A 19,633-nucleotide genomic window follows, 5' to 3' on the forward strand; every position below is an offset into this window, starting at 1 on the left:
ATTGACTTTTTGTGGGGGGTAGAAACGTGCCAGAAACTTGCTTTCCACCTCATCCCATGTTGTTAGACTCCCCCTTGGGAATGATTCCAGCCACTTAGCTGCCTTGTCCCTAAGTGAAAATGGGAACAAAAGCAGTTTATAGGCATCTTCCTGGACTCCATTGGACTTCACAGTGTCACAAATTCTCAGGAATTTTGTGAGATGTTGGTTGGGATCTTCATTAGCACTCCCACCAAATGAACAATGATTCTCCACAAGTGATATTAGCTGTGGTTTGAGTTCAAAATTGTTGGCCTGAATGGGTGGTTTCTGAATGCTGCTACCACAATTCCCAGAGGTTGGGTTTATGTATGAACTAAGAACCCTCCTCTCAGGAATGGCATTGTTTCCATCAGCTCTCTCATGGTTGTGAACTTCTCTATCCATGTTGAGATCTAGAGCTTCCTCAAAATTGTCCTCAGATTCTCCTTCAGATTCTTCTTCTCCCAGTACTCTCTTCCCTCTTGCTTCCCTTCTAAGTCTATGAAGGGTCCTCTCTGGTTCGGTATATGGAGGAGTTGATGTCTCTCCTCTCCTACCTGTCATACAAGAACACAACACAGGCAACAAACAAGTGAAATACTCTTGGTTAATGGAAGAGTATGGTTAGAGCAATTGAGGAATTAATTCAAACAGTTAGTGAGTCAGTGAGTTAGTTGCTTGAATTTAAAGGCATAAAGAAAGAAAGCATGTAACAGAGTGCAGAAATTAAAATTCAACAAGTAACTTGTACTGAATTAATCAAAACAAAAAAAAATGCTCAATCTAGTTAACTTCCAATTGGAGAATTGTCAATCGAAAACCAATCCCCGGCAACGGCGCCATAAACTTGATGCGCATAAACTTGTTATGCTACGATTTAGGAAATTGCACGATCGGCAAAATTCCTTCCGGCAAGTGCACCGGTTATCGTCAAGTAAAAACTCACAATAGAGTGAGGTCGAATCCCACAAGGATTGGTTGAGTGAGCAATTCGGATTAGAAGTGTGTTCTAGTTGAGCGGAATCAAGATTTAGATGAGAATTGCGGAATGTAAAATTGGCGGGAAAAGTAAATGACAAGAAATTGAAATGGCGGAATCTTAAATTGCATGAATTAAAGAGCAGAATGTAAATTGCTGAAATTAAAAGGGAATGGGGGTGATTGCATGAATTGAGTTGCAGAATGTAAAGAGAAAGTGGAAATCAAAAATGGGGAATTCATTGGGTGTTAGGAGATATTGAGATCTCCGAATCAAAACATGTTTATCTCTTCCTCAACCAATGCGTTCATTAAATTTTGCTTGGCAATCTTATATGATTGGATCCCAATCCCTTGGCTCACCAATTCTCTCTAAAAACAAACAAATTCCCAATCCCTTGGTTTAAATGTTCATAAGAAGAGATGATGCTCGATCACTGATTATACCACACAGTTTCATGAACCACAATTTGGTAGGATTACATGTCACAATATCCATCCAAACCCCAATCCAATTCACTGTGAGAAAGCTTCTCTAGCATGAATCCTCCATTCCTTTCCCAAGGTTCCGAAGGATTCCAATTATGGGTAGTTTCTTTCCCAAGACAACTACCCAATGGAATTAGATCGAGAAGCTTTCTAACAAAATTCAAGAGAAAAGATTGAAGAAGAAGATAAACTATTATTGATTCATTGAATTACAATAGAGCTCCCTAACCCAATGAAAGGGGTTTAGTGAGTCATAGCTCTGAATTCAATTACAAAGATATGAAAACTAGCTAAATGAAAAGGAAAAAAAGTCCCCTCCTAACTTGAATTCTATCCTATTTATACACTTTCTATATTGAGCTTCTGTTGTGTTTCTTGGGCTTTGAGGCCTCTCCCTGCTTTCCTTTTGCCTTGGGTTTATGATCCATAATCTTGATGAGGCTGTTGATCCAAATTCTGTAACATTCATTGAGCCAACTTAGTGATAATCAAATAATGACACATGACTCAATAAATTGAAATTTCAGACTCATCAATCCTTCAGGCCCAATCCCATAAACCATGATATTCAATTGGGTTTCATACCAAAGTAAGTTTAAGTTAATGTTTGTGCTCAAATACTAACTTAAACCGCAATATTTTTGGCCCAGAAACCTTTTCCAAGAGTGGCGTTTAAGTTGCAGTTTAAGCTTAAACTGCAGCTTAAACGCCAGACACTTCCAGTGATGCCTTTTGTGGTAGCACGTTTAAGCTTCAGTTTAAGGTTAAACTGAAGCTTAAACGTGAAAATGGAAGAAGGCAGCCCTGGAGGGTAACTTAGTTGAACACGTTTAAGCTTCAGTTTAAGGTTAAACTGAAGCTTAAACGTGGAGGTAGAAAAGGCAACCCTGGAGGTCGAACACGTTTAAGCTCCAGTTTAAGGTTAAACTGGAGCTTAAACGTGGAAATAGAGAAAGCCATCCTGGAGGTCGAACACGTTTAAGCTCCAGTTTAAGGTTAAACTGGAGCTTAAACGTGGAAGCTGAGAAAGGTAGCCCTGGAGGTCGAACACGTTTAAGCTCCAGTTTAAGGTTAAACTGGAGCTTAAACGTGGAAGCTTAGAAAGGTAGCCCTGGAGGTGTCGAACACGTTTAAGCTCCAGTTTAAGGTTAAACTGGAGCTTAAACGTGGAAATGGAAAAAGCAACCCTGGAGGAGAAACTTGGTCGAACACGTTTAAGCTCCAGTTTAAGGTCAAACTGGAGTTTAAACGTGGAAATGGCTCCCTGGTGCTTTTCCCCTTTCTGGCGTTTAACCTCCAGTTTAAGGTTAAACTGGAGGTTAAACGTGGAACTGCCCCCCTTGGTGCCCTTCTCACTTCTGGCGTTTAACCTCTAGTTTAAGGTTAAACTGGAGGTTAAACATGGAAATGCTTCTTTGGTGAGACTTTCATTCTGGCGTTTAACCTCCAGTTTAAGGTTAAACTGGAGGTTAAACTTCAATTCCAGCATTTCTTAGCCTTCATGATTCTGGCGTTTAAGCTCCAGTTTAGGCTTAAACTGGAACTTAAACTCCACATGTGATATTCAAGCTTCCTTTATTGATTTTGTTGCTTCCTTGCTTAGCCTCTTCTTCCCTGAAATCATCCAAACAATTGCATCAAAGTCTTGCAAAATTTCATGAGAAATCTTCCATTCATAGCATTCAAGTAATATAACTAAAAACTCATGGAATTTGCATCAAAATCATACTGTTTGGATGGTTCATTGCTTTGTTATTCATTTAACCATTCTTGGTTACTTTAAGCTCAAGAAAATGCATAAAACAACTAAAACTAACAGAAAAATGCTAGTGAAACTAGCCTAAGATGCCTTGGCATCACATAGGGCTGTTTTGGGTGTTCAACGCCAGCTTTGGATCCATTTCTGGCGTTGAACTCCAACTTTTGACTTGTTTCTGGCGCTGGACGCCAGACTGCAGCATGGAACTGGCGTTGAACGCCAGTTTATGTCGTCTATCCTTGAGCAAAGTATGGACTATTATATATTGCTGGAAAGCCCTGGATGTCTACTTTCCAACACAATTGGAAGCGGGCCATTTGGACTCTTGTAGCTCCAGAAATTCCATTTTGAGTGAAGAGAGGTCAGAATCCAACAGCATCAACAGTCCTTTTTCAGCCTGAATCAGATTTTTGCTCAGCTCCCTCAATTTCAGCCAGAAAATACCTGAAATTACAGAAAAACACATAAACTCATAGTAAAGTCCAGAAATATGAATTTTTCCTAGAAACTAATGAGAATAAACTAAAAACTAACTAAAATATACTAAAATCTATATGAAATTAACCCCAAAAAACGTATAAAATACCCGCTCATCAATTACTTTTATAACTTTTTTAGTAGTAGGAGTCCGACTTCGTTATATCGGTCTCCTTTAAGTTATTTTTATAATCCTCTTTCTTGGACCTTTGTCAGGTCTCTTTCAGGGATTACTTTTATAACTTTTTTAGTAGTAAGAGTCCAACTTCGTTATATCGGTCTCTTTTAAGTTATTTTTGTAGTCCTCTTTCTTGGACCTTTGTCAGGTCTCTTTCAGGGACTACTTGTATAACTTTTTTAGTAGTAGGAGTCCGACTTCATTATATCGGTCTCCTTTAAGTTATTTTTGTAGTCCTCTTTCTTGGACCTTTGTCAGGTCTCTTTCAGGGACTACTTGTATAACTTTTTTACTAGTAGGAGTCCGACTTCGTTATATCGGTCTCCTTTAAGTTATTTTTGTAGTCCTCTTTCTTGGAACTTTGTCAGGTCTCTTTCAGGGACTACTTGTATAACTTTTTCATTTCGGGCTGACTTTGTTACGTCGGGCCCTTCTAAGTTAAAGTAATCCTCATTAATAGGGTTGGCCAGACCTCTTTCCAGGGTTTACTTATAACTTGGTTTGACTTGGTCCGACTTCTTAACGTTGGCCAGTCTTTAAGTTATTATTTTAGCAATCTATAAGACCTCGTCAGGTTCTTTTTTAGATCACTTTCGATAACTTCTTACATTATTCTGTGTTCATCTTTGCCGATTTGTAGAAAGTGGTTGTCATCTCTAGATCGTCCTTTTGGTGAATCGCGTTTTCACCTTTATCGAACGGTTGTCTTTATCGTGATCGTGCAGTGAAATTGTTTTTCACTTTCCGCCGATCTGTCGCTTTATAATCGGACGATGAATGCTTCAGATTAATGCGTCTTGAAATCTTTGTAGAATATCTAAAATGTATTTTATTTAAAGGGAATGTGCGAATATATACATATGGGATTGTCTGAGTCTCAACTTGGTGCCTCATTAAAAAACCTTTTCAGGAAAAAGAAAGCATCCAATGATGAGATCTTTTATCTCTTCTAACTGTAGTACCTTCTTAGGTTGCAGGCGTGCCATGACCTGGGAAGCTCTCGCCCATCGAGTTCAGACAGTCTATAGTAGCCCTTTCCAAGTACTTCTACAACTCGGTAGGGTCCTTTCCAGTTTGCTGCCAGCTTTCCTTCTCCTGGTCGAGTTGTTCCGATATCATTTCGGATTAGGATGAGATCATTCTCTACAAAACTTCTCGGTACTACCTTTTGATTATATCTGAAAGCCATTCGGCGTTTTAGAGCTTCTTCCCTGATCCGAGCTCTTTCCTGGATTTCGGGTAACAAGTCGAGCTCTTCTCTCTGGAGTTGGGAGTTTGCTTGCTCATTGTACTGAATTACTCTAGGTGACCCTTCCTCAATCTATACTGGAAACATCGCCTCTATTCCGTATGCTAATTGGAAGGGAGATTCCTTCGTGGTGGAATGTGGCATCGTTCGATATGCCCATAGGACCTGTGGAAGCTCTTCTGCCTAGGCTCCCTTTGCATTTTGTAGTCTCCGTTTTAGCCCGGCCAATATGACTTTGTTAGCAGCTTCGGCCTGTCCATTGGCTTGCGGATGTTCAACGGAGGTGTACTGGTGCTTTATATTCAAGTCGGCCACTAGTTTTCTGAAGCCTGCATCTGTGAATTGGGTGCCATTGTCTGTGGTTATTGAATATGGTACTCCGAACCTTGTGACAATGTTTCTATATAAGAATTTCCGGCTTCTTTGAGTGGTGGCATTGGCTAGGAGCTCTGCCTCGATCTACTTTGTAAAATAGTCTACTCCTACTATGAGAAACTTAACTTGTCCTGATCCCTGTGGGAAGGGCCGAGAAGATCGAGTCCCCATTTTGCAAACGGCCAAGGCGAAGTCACGCTGATGAGCTCTTCTGGCGGGGCGATGCGAAAGTTGGCATGTTTCTGACATGGTGGACATGTCTTTACAAATTCTGTAGCTTCTTTCTGTAGAGTTGGCCAATAAAATTTCGCCCGGAGTACTTTTTTGGCGAGAGCTCGTGCTCCGAGATGATTGCCACAAATGCCGCCGTGTATTTCTTCTAGCACTTCCTTTGTGCTGGAGGTCGGTACGCATTTTAGTAAAGGTATTGAGATTCCTCTTTTGTACAGGATGTTGTTTATGATGGTGTAGTACTGTGCCTCCCTTTTTAATTTCTTTGCCTCCTTTTCTTCTGTGGGGAGTGTTCCTGTTTTGAGGTAGTTGATTATGGGGGTCGTCCATCCTTGGTCCTGACTTGTTATCGTCAGGGCTTTTTTCTCTTCCAAGATTGACGGGTTCTGCAACATTTCCTGGATGAGGCTTCTATTGTTGCCCCCTGGTTTGGTGCTGGCTAGTTTCGAGAGTGCATCAGCTCGGGCATTTTGTTCGCGGGTATGTGGCGGATCTTATATTCCCCGATTTGTCCGAGCTGTTCCTTGGTTCTATCCAAATATTTTTTCATGGTGGGATCTTTGGCTTGGTAGCCCCCTGTTATTTGTGATGTAACTACTTGTGAATCACTGTAAATGTTAAGTTTTTGAGCTCCAACCTCTTTAGCCAGCTTCAAACCAGCTAACAAGGCTTCATATTCGGCCTGGTTGTTTGAGGCCGGGAATCCGAATTTGAGGGAGAGCTCGACTTGGGTTCCTTGGTTGCTTTCTATTATTACGCCTGCGCCGCTTCCAGTTTTATTCGAAGAACCGTCCACGTAGAGATTCCATTCCGTGGGTGTTTCCAGGGTGTCTGTGAATTCTGCAACGAAGTCGGCCAGATACTGTGATTTCATGGCCGTCCTAGGTTCGTATTGGAGATCGAACTCTGACAGCTCGACTGCCCATTGTAGAATTCTGCCTGCTAAATCCATTTTCTGCAATATTCCTTTTATGGGCTGGTTAGTTCGAACCTTAATGGTGTGAGCCTGGAAGTATGGGTGGAGTCGTCGAGAGGTTAGGATAAGAGTATAGGAAAATTTTTCTATTTTTTGGTAGTTCACTCGGATCCCTGTAGTGCCTTGCTAATGAAGTAGACGGGTTGTTGCCCTTTTTCGTCTTCCCTGACTAGTGCTGAGGCTATTGCCCGGTTCCCTACTGCGAGGTATAATATGAGCGGTTCTCCTTCTCGTGGTCGAGATAGGATAGGTGGCCGTCCTAAGAATTCCTTGAAGTCTCGGAAGGCCTGCTCACATTCTGTCGTCCATTCAAACTGTTTTCCCTTTCTTAAAGTAGCATAGAAGGGGAGAGGTCTTATCGCAGCTCCTGCTAAGAATCGAGATAGGGCGGCTAATCTCCCGTTGAGTTGCTGTACCTCTTTGACGCAGGTTGGGCTTTTCATGTTGAGTATGGCTTGACATTTGTCTGGATTTGCTTCAATTCCCCTTTGTGTGAGCATGAAGCCTAAGAATTTGCCTGCTTCAACTGCGAAGGTGCATTTTGCGGGGTTGAGTCGCATGTTATGCTTCCTTATAGTGTTAAACACTTGAGCCAGGTCGGACAATAGTGTGTCTTCGCTTTGTGTCTTTATTAACATGTCGTCCACATAAACTTCCATGATTTTTCCGATGTGATATGAGAAGACTTTATTCATTATCCTTTGATAAGTAGCTCCTGCGTTCTTGAGACCGAAAGGCATCACGATGTAGCAGTAGTTTGCCTTTGGTGTTAAGAACGAGGTCTTTTCTTGATCTGGTGGATACATGGGAATTTGGTTGTATCCTGAATATGCATCCATAAATGAGAGATATTTATATCCAGAGAAAGCATCTACCAGGGCGTCAATACTTAGTTGTGGGTATGGATCTTTTGGACAAGCTTTGTTAAGATCGGTGTAATCGGTGCACATTCGCCACTTCCCATTCGATTTTTTCACCAAGACGACGTTGGCTAGCCATAGTGGGTATTTGACTTCTCTTATAAATCCGGCTTCCAGCAGTGCTTGTACTTGTTCTTCCACAGCTTGGGATCGTTCTGGCCCGAGTTTTCTTCGCTTCTGTTGCACCGGCCGAGATCCTGGGTAGACCGCCAACTTGTGGCACATTAGCTTGGGGTCTATGCCCGGCATGTCTGTGGCTCTCCATGCGAAGAGGTCGACATTATCTCGTAAGAATTGTATCAGTAATTCTTTTGAGTCTCCTCTTAGAACTGTGCCGATATTAGTTATTTTGTCCGAGGTGTCTCCGATCTGAACCTTCTCTACCTCACCTTCTGGGTGCGGACGGAGTTCTTCTTGTCGATGAGCTCCGCCAAGCTCAATTGTATGAAACTCTTCTCCTCTGCCCCTGAGGTTTAAGCTCTCGTTATAACAGTGACGTGCCATCTTTTGATCTGCTTTTATCGTGGCTATCCCCTCTGTAGTTGGGAATTTCATGCATAGATGTGGAGTTGAGACTATTGCGCCGAGTTGATTGAGTGTTGTCCGACCTATTAGAGCATTGTAGGCTGAACTTACGTCGACCACAATGTAGTCTATTTTGAGGGTCCTGGATTGGTTCCCTTTTCCAAAAGTAGTGTGTAGCGATACGTATCCCAGCGGTTGTACCGGGGTGTCTCCTAGTCCGAACAGATTGTTCGGGTATGCTCTAAGCTCCTTTTCGTCTAAGCCGAGTTTGTCGAAGGCTGTTTTGAATAAGATATCGGCAGAACTCCCTTGGTCTACTAATGTGCGGTGTAGATTGGCGTTTGCCAGTATAATAGTGATGACCATGGAATCATCGTGTCCCGAGATGATGCCGGATGCGTCCTCTTTAGTGAATGTTATTGCCGGGATGTTAGGTGCTTCCTCCTTTCCCTCGACATGATATACTTCTTTGAGATATCTCTTTCGGGATGATTTGGAGATCCCACCTCCTGCGAATCCTCCGTGTATCATGTGGACATGTCTTTCTGGTGTTCGAGGTGATCGTTCAGCTCGTCCATCATCTTAGTCTCTTCGTCTCTTTCTTTGGTCATCATCTCAGGTAGCCAGAAATCGATCTAATTTTCCTTCTCTTACTAATTTTTCTATGATATTTTTCAAGTCGAAGCACTCGTTGGTGGAATGCCCTCGGACTCGATGGTATTCACAATATTCCTTCCGGTTTCCTCCTCCCCTTTTGCCTTTGAGTGGTCGCGCTGGGGGGATTTTTTCTGTGTGGCAGACTTCTTTGTACACGTCGACCAGGGATGCTTTGAGAGGAGTGTAGTTATGGTATTTTTTGATTTTCTCCCCCTGTCGATCTTCTTTCCTTTTAGAGTCCTTGTCTTTGTCTCGGTAGGGGGCCCCAAATTTTGAGGTTTCTCCCAACCGAGCGTTCTCTTCCATGTTGATGTATTTTTCTGCTCGCTCCTGTACTTCGTCTAAGGAGATAGGATACTTTTTGATATAGATTGGCTGAAAGGTCCCTCTCGTAAGCCATTGATGAGCCCCATGATGGCGGCCTCAGTTGGTAAACTTTGTATGTCCATACATGTTTTGTTGAATCTTTCCATGTAGTTGCGGAGGCTCTCCCAATCTCCTTGCTTGATCCCTAGTAAGCTGGGTGCGTGCTTGGCCTTATCTTTCTGGATGGAGAATCTGGCCAGGAACTTTTTAGCCAGGTCGTCGAAGTTTGAGATGGACTTCGGAGGTAAGTTGTCGAACCATCTGATCGCCGTTTTCGTGAGAGTCGTTGGAAAAGCTTTGCAGCGAATGGCATCTGAGGCATCGATAAGGTACATTCTGCTTCTGAAATTGCTGAGATGATGGTTGGGATCTGTGGTGCCATCATACAAAACCATATCTGGGAGCTTGAAATCTTTTGGGATTTTGGTCTTCATGATTTCTCTGGTGAACGGATCTTGTTCTTTGCGTGAATTTTCCTCAGGAGTGGTCCGTGGAGCTTTTGATTTGAGGTCGGCCTCTAATTGCTGTAGTTTTTCTTCCAGTTCTCGGCGTCGCCGTACCTCTCTTTACAGATCCTTTCCGACCTCCCGTTGTTGCTGGGTTTCTTTTTCAAGTTGCTTTAAGCGATCCTGAAGTGCTTCTATGGCTCCCGGATTTGGTGAGTTTTTGTTCCCGTTGGATTCTGGAGTATCCTTTAGCGTAGTGTTCGCGTTCTTGTGCGGTGTTCTGTTTTCCAGATCTGAGTCGTGGTCGTTGTCATGGCCGTCTGCCATGGTTTTGGGATGACTTTCAGGTTCCCCAATAACGGCGCCAATGTTCCGAGGGTTACCTGAAACTGGAGGTCGATCTCGGATGAGATCTTCTGTACTGGTCGGAGATGACGTGTCCGGCTGGCTGGTGGCGGCCGGCGCTGTTGTGTCCAACTTGTTGGACTTGTTACACTGCTGATCCTTGGCCACCGAAGGGTGGGGGGTACCTACAAGAGACATGCTTAAGTTAGCATGGGTATTAAACAGGTTTATTGTAGAATCAGAATATGAGTTATACCTGGGTGCTCCAGTGTATTTATAGTAGTGTGGGCTGACCTTTCTGATAAGATAAGTTAGTTATCTTATCTTATCTTATCCTGTTTTGGATGAAGTCAGCCTATCTTCAAGGGAACCGCCTTTATCTCTGTAGGCTGGGTATTGCCTTTGGATTTGGGTCGTCTTCCTCTATTTGGGCCCTTTATTGGGCTTTCCTGTCGATTTGGCCGAGCTCTTTTAGAAGAGGTCGGGTAGTCTGACCTGAAGAGGTCGGTCGCTGTGTCGCCGATCATCCCGGGTCAGATAGCTCGACCCAGGGTATGAACAGGCCCCTTCCAGTTTGCAGTGAGCTTCCATTCGCCCGACTTGTTTACTCTGATGTCATTTCGAATAAGGACTAGGTTGTTTATGGCGAAGCTTCTTCGAATGACTTTTTGGTTGTACCTTATTGCCATCCTTTGCTTTAGTGTTGCTTGTCTTATTTGCGCTTGTTCTTGGACCTCTAGAAGTAGTTCAAGTTCTTCCTTTTGAGCTTGGGTGTTGTCAACCTCGTCATAAAATCTCACTGGTGCACGAAATTGTGATCTCCAGGTTCGAACAAATCCTGGTAATGGCTCCAAAGCTTGGTGCTCTGATCTTAATTCATAATTGTCACAACTTCGATACAACTAACCAGCAAGTGCACTGGGTCGTCCAAGTAATACCTTACGTGAGTAAGGGTCGAATCCCACAGAGATTGTTGGTATGAAGCAAGCTATGGTCACCTTGTAAATCTCAGTCAGGCAGATATAAATGGATAATGGTGTTTTCGAATAATAATTAATAAGATAGGGATAGAGGTACTTATGTAAATCATTGGTAGGAATTTCAGATAAGCGAATGGAGATACTTTCGTTCCTCTGAACCTCTGCTTTCCTGCTATCTTCATCCAATCAGTCTTACTCCTTTTCATGGCTGGCTTTATGCAAGGGCATCACCGTTGTCAGTGGCTACATCCCCTCCTCTCAGTGAATAATATGCTCACGCACCCTGTCACGGCACGGCTATTCATCTGTCGGTTCTCGATCATGCTGGAGTAGGATTCACCCTCCTTTTGCGTCTGTCACTAACGCCCAACAATCGCGAGTTTGAAGCTCGTCACAGTCATTCAATCATTGAATCCTACTCGGAATACCACAGACAAGGTTTAGACTTTCCGGATTCTCTTGAATTCCGCCATCATTCTAGCTTACGCCACGAAGATTCTGGTTAGGAGATCTAAGAGATATTCATTCTAGCTTAATTCATGTAGAACAGAAGTGTTTGTCAGGCACGCGTTCATAAGGGAGAAGGATAATGAGCGTCACACATAATCATCACCTTCATCACGTTCTTGGGTGCGAATGGATATCTTAGAAACGAAATAAGATGAATTGAATAGAAAACAGAAGTACTTTGCATTAATCTTTGAGGAACAGCAGAGCTACACACCTTAATCTATGGAGTGTAGAAACTCTACCGTTTGAAAATACATAAGTGAAAGGTCCAGGCATGGCCGAGATGGCCAGCCCCTCTGATCTAAGAACCAGGCATCCAAAGATGTCAAACACAATAGTAAGAGGTCCTATTTATAATAAACTAGTCACTAGGGTTTACAGAAGTAAGTAATTGATGCATAAATCCACTTCCGGGGCCCACTTGGTGTGTGCTTGGGCTGGGCTTTAAGTGTTGCACGTGCAGAGGCCATTTGTGGAGTTGAACGCCAGTTTTTGTGCCAGTTTGGGCGTTCAACTCTGGTTTTGGATCCTTTTCTGGCGCTGGACGCCAGATTTGGGCAGAAGGCTGGCGTTGAACGCCAGTTTACGTCATCTATTCTTGGCCAAAGTATAGACTATTATATATTGCTGGAAAGCCCTGGATGTCTAATTTCCAACGCAATTGGAAGCGCGCCATTTCGAGTTCTGTAGCTCCAGAAAATCCACTTTGAGTGCAGGGAGGTAAGAATCCAACAGCATCAGCAGTCCTTTTTCAACCTCTGAATCTGATTTCTGCTCAAGTCCCTCAATTTCAGCCAGAAAATACCTGAAATTACAGAAAAACACACAAACTCATAGTAAAGTCCAGAAATGTGAATTTAACATAAAAACTAATGAAAACATCCCTAAAAGTAACTAGATCCTACTAAAAACATACTAAAAACAATGCCAAAAAGCGTATAAATTATCCGCTCATCACAACACCAAACTTAAATTGTTGCTTGTCCCCAAGCAACTGAAAATCAAATAGGATAAAAAGAAGAGAATATACTATAAATTCCAAACTATCAATGAAACAGAGCTTCAATCATATGAGCGGGACTTATAGCTTTTTGCCTCTTGAATAGTTTTGGCATCTCACTTTATCCATTGAGGTTCAGAATGATTGGCATCTATAGGAACTTCAGATTTCGAATAGTGTTATTGACTCTCCTAGTTCAGTATGATGATTCTTGAACACAGCTTCTTTATGAGTCTTGGCCGTGGCCCTAAGCACTTTGTTTTCCAGTATTACCACCGGATACATCAATGCCACAGACACATAATTGGGTGAACCTTTTCAGATTGTGACTCAGCTTTGCTAAAGTCCCCAATTAGAGGTGTCCAGGGTTCTTAAGCACACTCTTTGTTTTTGCTTTGGACCTTGACTTTAACCGCTCAGTCTCAAGTTTTCACTTGACACCTACACGCCACAAGCACATGGTTAGGGACAGCTTGGTTTAGCCGCTTAGACCAGGATTTTATTCCTTTAGGCCCTCCTATCCACTGATGCTCAAAGCCTTGGGATCCTTTTTATTTGCCCTTGCCTTTTGGTTTTAAGGGTTATTGGCTTTTTCTGCTTGCTTTTTCTTTTTCTTTCTATTTTTTTTTCGCCTATTTTTTTTCTTCTCTTTTTTTTATTTTTTTTTTTCTGCAAGCTTTGTTCTTTGCTGCTTTTTCTTGCTTCAAGAATCATTTTTATGATTTTTCAGATTATCAAATAACATGTCTCCTAGTCATCATTCTTTCAAGAGCCAACATATTTAACATTCTTGAACAACAACTTCAAAAGACATATGCACTGTTCAAGCATACATTCAGAAAACAAGAAGCATTGTCACCACATCAATATAATTAAGCTAAGTTCAAGGATAAATTCGAAACTCATGTACTTCTTGTTCTTTTGAATTAAAACATCTTTTTATTTAAGAGAGGTGATGGATTCATAGGCCATTTATAACTTTAAGACAAAGTTACTACTACTAATGATCATGTAATGAAGACACAAACACAGATAAGTACATAACATAGAAAACGAAAAACAGAAGAAATAAGAACAAGGAATGAATCCACCTTAGTGATGGTGGCGTTTCCTTCTTGAGGAACCAATGATGTCCTTGAGCTCTTCTATGTCTCTTCCTTGTCTTTGTTGCTCCTCCCTCATTGCTTTTTGATCTTCTCTTATTTCATGAAGCATGATGGAGTGCTCTTGATGTTCCACCCTTAGTTGTCCCATATTGGAACTCAATTCTTCTAGGGAGGTGTTGATGTGCTCCCAATAGTTTTGTGGAGGAAAGTGCATTTGAGGCATTTCTGGAATCCCATGGTGATGAGCTTCTTGCGCCTCTTGAGCTCCATGACTGGGCTCTCTTGCTTGCTCCATCTTTTTCTTGGTGATGGGCTTGTCCTCTTTAATGAGGATGTCTCCCTCTATGTCAATCCCAGCTGAATTGCATAGGTGGCAAATGAGGTGAGGAAAGGCTAACCTTGCCATAGTGGAGGACTTGTCAGCCACCTTGTAGAGTTCTTGAGGTATAATCTCATGAACTTCCACCTCTTCTCCAATCATGATGCTATGGATCATGATGGCCCGGTCTATAGTAACTTCAGACCGGTTGCTAGTGGGAATGATTGAGCATTGAATAAACTCCAACCATCCTCTAGCAATAGGCTTGAGGTCCAATCTTCTTAGTTGAACCGGCTTGCCTTTGGAGTCAATCTTCCATTGAGCTCCTTCTACACATATGTCCATAAGGACTTGGTCCAACCTTTGATCAAAGTTGACTCTCCTTGTGTAGGGGCGTGCGTTCTCTTCCATGTATGGCAAGTTGAACGCCAACCTCACATTCTCCGGACTAAAATCTAAGTATTTCTCCCGAACCATTGTAACATAGTTCTTTGGATCCGGGTTCTTACTTTGATCATGGTTATTGGTGATCCATGCATTGGCATAGAACTCTTGAACCATTAGGATGCCGACTTGTTGGATGGGATTTGTTAGAACTTCCCAACCTCTTCTTTGAATTTCATGTCGGATCTCTGGATACTCATTTCTTTTGAGTTTAAAAGGGACCTCAGGGATCACCTTCTTCTTGGCCACAACATCATAGAAGTGGTCTTTATGGGCTTTGGAGATGAACATTTCCATCTCCCATGACTCGGATGTGGAAGCTCTTGTCTTCCCTTTCCCTCTTCTAGAGGATTCTCCGGTCTTAGGTGCCATCAATGGTAATGGAAAAACAAAAAGCTTATGCTTTTACCACACCAAACTTAGAATATTGCTCGCCCTCGAGCAATAAATAAAAGAATAGAAGTAGAAGAAGAAATAGAGGAGAGGGAGAGGGAGATGTGGTTTCGGCCAAGGGTGGTGTAGAGGGGTGTGTTGTGTGAATTTGATAAAGAATGGAGGTCTTTATATAGGGAAGGGAGGGGGGTATTGGTTCGGCCATATGGGTGGGTTTGGGTGGAAAATTGGTTTTGAATTTTTAAAGGTAGGTGGAGTTTATGAGGTAGGTTTATGGGGAAGAGTGGATGGATGTGAGTGGTGAAGAGGTGATGGGGAAGAGAGATTGAGGTGATTGGTGAAGGGTTTTTGGGGAAGAGTGTTTATGGGGTTGTGTGAAAGAGAGTGGTGAGAAGAAGTGAGTGGAGGTAGTGGGGATCCTGTGGGGTCCACAGATCCTGAGTGGATCCTGTGGGGTCCACAGATCCTGAGTGGATCCTATGGGGTCCACAGATCCTGAGGTTTTCAAGGATTTACATCCATGCACCCCTTAGGCATGTAAAAATGCCTTTGTATCCAACTCTGGGCGTTCAGCGCCAGGTTGGTGGCCATTTTGGGCGTTCAACGCCCATTTGTGTGCCATTTATGGCGTTGAACGCCAGAACCATGCTTGTTCTGGGCGTTCAGCGCCAGGATGCTCCCATTCTGGGCGTTCAGCGCCAGAACTATGCTCTGTTCTGGCGTTTGAACGCCAGGCAGATGCTCCTCCAGGGTGTGATTTTTCTTCTGCTGTTTTTGATTCCGTTTTCAATTTTTATATTTATTTTGTGACTCCACATGATCATGAACCTAAGAAAACAATAAAAATAAGAATTAGATAAACATTGGGTTGCCTCCCAACAAGCGCTTCTTTAATGTCAATAGCTTGACAGTGGGCTCTCATGGAGCCTCACAGATGTGCAGAGCTTTGTTGAGACTCTCCAACACCAAACTTAGAGTTTGGATATGGGAGTTCAACACCAAACTTAGAGTTTGGTTGTGGCCTCCTAACACCAAACTTAGAGTTTGACTGTGGGGGCTCTGGTTGACTCTGCTTTGAGAGAAGCTTTTTCTGCTTCCTCTCCATGGTTGCAGAGGGAGATCCTTGAGTTTTGAATACAAGGGAGTTCTCACTCCATTGAAGGACTATTTCACCTCTGTCAACATCAATCACAGCTCTTGCTGTGGCCAGGAAAGGTCTTCCTAGGATGATGGATTCAACCTCTTCCTTTCCAGTATCCAGGACTATGAAATCAGCAGGTATGTAAAGGCCCTCAACCTTTACTAATACATCTTCTACTTGTCCATAAGCCTGTTTTCTTGAGCTGTCTGCCATCTCTAATGAGATTTTAGCAGCTTGCACCCCATAGATTCCCAGTTTCTCTATTACAGAGAGGGGCATGAGGTTTATTCCTGAACCAAGGTCACATAGAGCCTTAAAGATCATGGTGTCTATGGTACAGGGTATTATGAACTTTCCAGGATCCTGTCTCTTCTGAGGCAATGTCAGTTGATCCAGATCACTTAGTTCATTGATGAACAAGGGAGGTTCAACTTCCCAAGTATCAATGCCAAATAATTTGGCATTTAGCTTCATGATTGCACCAAGAAACTTGGCAGTTTGCTCTTCAGTAACATCCTCATTCTCTTCAGAAGAGGAATATTCATCAGAGCTCATGAAGGGCATAAGGAGGTTCAATGGGATCTCTATGGTCTCTAGATGGGCCCCAGAGTCCTTTGGTTCCTCAGAGGGAAGCTCCTTATTGACCACTGGACGTCCCAGGAGGTCTTCCTCCTTGGGATTCACGTCCTCTCCTTTCCTCACAGGTTCGGCCATGGCGCTTATGTCAATGGCCTTGCACTCTCCTTTTGGATTCTCTTCTATATTGCTTGGGAGAGTACTAGGAGGGATTTCAGTGATCCTTTTACTCAGCTGGCCCACTTGTGCTTCCAGATTTCTAATGGAAGACCTTGTTTCATTCATGAAACTTACAGTGGCCTTAGATAGATCAGAGACCAGATTTGCTAAATTAGAAGTATTTTGTTCAGAGTTCTTTGTCTGTTGCTGAGTTGATGATGGAAAAGGCTTGCTATTGCTAAACCTGTTTCTTCCACCATTATTAAAGCCTTGTTGAGGCTTTTGATCCTTCCATGAGAGATTTGGATGATTTCTCCATGATGAGTTATAGGTGTTTCCATAAGGTTCACCTAAGTAATTTACCTCTGCTATTGCAGGGTTCTCAGGATCATAAGCTTCTTCTTCAGAAGATGCCTCTTGAGTACTGTTGGATGCAGCTTGCATTCCATGCAGACTCTGAGAGATCATATTGACTTGCTGAGTCAATATTTTATTCTGAGCCAATATGGCATTCAGAGTATCAACTTCAAGAACTCCCTTCTTCATAGGCGTCCCATTACTCACAGGATTTCTTTCAGAAGTGTACATGAACTGGTTATTAGCAACCATGTCAATGAGTTCTTGAGCTTCTGCAGGCGTTTTCTTTAGGTGAATGGATCCACCTGCAGAAGTGTCCAGTGACATTTTTGATAGCTCGGATAAACCATCATAGAATATATCCAGGATGGTCCATTCTGAAAGCATGTCAGAAGGACACTTTTTGGTCAACTGTTTGTATCTTTCCCAAGCTTCATAGAGGGATTCACCTTCTTTCTGTCTGAAGGTTTGAACATCAGCTCTAAGCTTGCTCAGCTTTTGAGGAGGAAAGTACTTGGCTAAGAAAGCTGTGACCAGCTTATCCCAAGAGTTCAGGCTGTCTTTGGGTTGAGAATCCAACCATAATCTAGCTCTGTCTCTTACAGCAAAAGGGAAAAGCATGAGCCTGTAGACTTCAGGATCTACTCCATTAGTCTTAACAGTATCACATATCTGCAAGAATTCAGTTAAGAACTGAAAAGGATCTTCAGATGGAAGTCCATGAAACTTGCAGTTCTGCTGCATCAGAGAAACTAATTGAGGTTTCAGCTCAAAGTTGTTTGCTCCAATGGCAGGAATGGAGATGCTTCTTCCATGTAAATTGGAATTAGGTGCAGTGAAGTCACCAAGCATCTTCCTTATATTATTATTATTTTCGACTGCCATCTCCTTTTCCTGTTTGAAAATTTCTGAAAGGTTATCTCTGGATTGTTGTATTTTAGCTTCTCTTAATTTTTTTTTTCAGAGTCCTTTCAGGTTCTGGATCTGCTTTAACAAGAATGTTCTTGTCCTTTGTAAGATCCGGTTAATTAACGGCTAATTAACCCATAAATGAGAATTTATTCTAGAAAGCCAAAAATGTTATTTTTATGGCTTAATATGATAGAGGAAATTGAGACGAGAATTTCGGTACCAATTTTATAGAAATCGGACCAAGATTGGACCAAACGGGCCAAACCGGGCCAACCGGACCCAAAGTGGGCCCTTGGCCCAACTAAACTAAACCAAAACCCTAGTTTTCAGCACTCTCTCTCCTCATTTGAGACACTAAACACGCTGAAATGGAGGCCATGGAGGGAAGAACACTCTCCCAAGTTCTATCTCTCACTTGATCTTCAAACCACCATAACTTTTGATCTAGAGCTCCGATTGCCGCTCCGTTTGCGGCCACGCGTTCACCGCGGAGAGCTCTACAAAACCCATACAATTAATCTTGAGGTAAGCCACGTTTTACTGTTCGAAATTCCAGCCCTTGATTTCGAGTTTCATGAGTAAAAATGTTGAGATTTTGGGTTCTTTGATGTTATAGGACCCAACTCTCTTGAAGGAGAAGGTTAATCTTGTCTCTTTGGACCTTGGGTGTGGTAAGATTCTTAACCCTAGTGTAATTTGTTGTTCTATGAGGTTTGGGCATTGAGATGTTGTGTATGGGTATCATGATTGTGGCTTAGGTTGTGTATATGTGAATATTGGAGCTTGATTGGTGATTTTGGAAAGCTTGGAAGAGGGTTTTGTGTGATAAAATCTGTTCTTGGAGGTGTTGAGACCTTGAGAGCTTGAGGAAAAGTGGTTTGGAAGTGCTCCGGTTGAGCTTGGGAAATCGGCTAAGGTATGGTTTCGGTTTCCCGTATCTAATATGTAATGTGGTAGGAAATACTTAGGCTAGAGGCCCTAAGATAGGCATTGAATTGATGATGTTGTGGAATGGTTGAGATATATGATGTGATCATATGTGTGATTATGAATATTGATGCCTTGATTGTGTGATATGTGAGAAAATGCATGTTGTGATATATGCTTGATGAATGATTGAGGTTGAATTGATGGGTGGTGCCATATTGTTGGTGAGTATGATGATTATGTATAATGATGGTTGATTGAAAATTGATATTGTTAGAAATTGGGATGAGAAGGATGTATGACATAATATTGTGTTTATCCTTTGGCCTTTTGATTGAGAAGTGTTAAAATGGTTGGAGGTAGTTTTGAGAATTTTGGTAAAATGTCAATGCGTGAGTTGAGGATGGCTTGTTGTTGAATTTGGTACACTTTGATTGATTTCAAAGAAAAGGGATGAAATTGGCATGTTTTAATTGATTTTGAAAAGAGTTGAAAGTGGCTTGTTTTGAAAATGGCACTTTGTGGTTTTGAATGAAAATATGGTTTTTGGGCATACTTTGACGGGACATAACTTGGACTACGGATCTTTGATTTGTGCCAATTCTGTTTAGAAATGAAATTGGATCCGGGATGTCCATGCCGTTCGAAGAACGAGTGAAAAATGATTTAAAATGAGAGAGTTATGACCGTCGGAAGATTGGGGGTTGAATCTGTGAATTCTGTAGCTTTTAACTTAGAAAATTTTTAGCAGAATGACCCCTCGCGCGTAGGCGCACTTGGCGCGTATGCGCCGTTCTTCGAGAAAGCATCATCCACG

At 42.3% G+C, this 19,633-nt stretch overlaps 1 non-coding gene across 1 annotated transcript; it reads left to right on the forward strand.

Annotated features, from left to right (window-relative positions):
* Window positions 1-17,358: 17,358 nt before the first annotated feature.
* LOC148574414 (small nucleolar RNA R71) lies at window positions 17,359-17,466 on the forward strand. The gene has a single exon (XR_015905701.1). It is a non-coding gene; the product is annotated as a small nucleolar RNA R71 (small nucleolar RNA).
* The last annotated feature ends 2,167 nt before the right edge of the window (window positions 17,467-19,633 follow it).

Source organism: Arachis ipaensis, chromosome B2 (assembly GCF_059453495.1).
Source record: "Arachis ipaensis isolate K30076 ecotype BB chromosome B2, ASM5945349v1, whole genome shotgun sequence".
Lineage (NCBI taxonomy): Eukaryota > Viridiplantae > Streptophyta > Magnoliopsida > Fabales > Fabaceae > Arachis > Arachis ipaensis.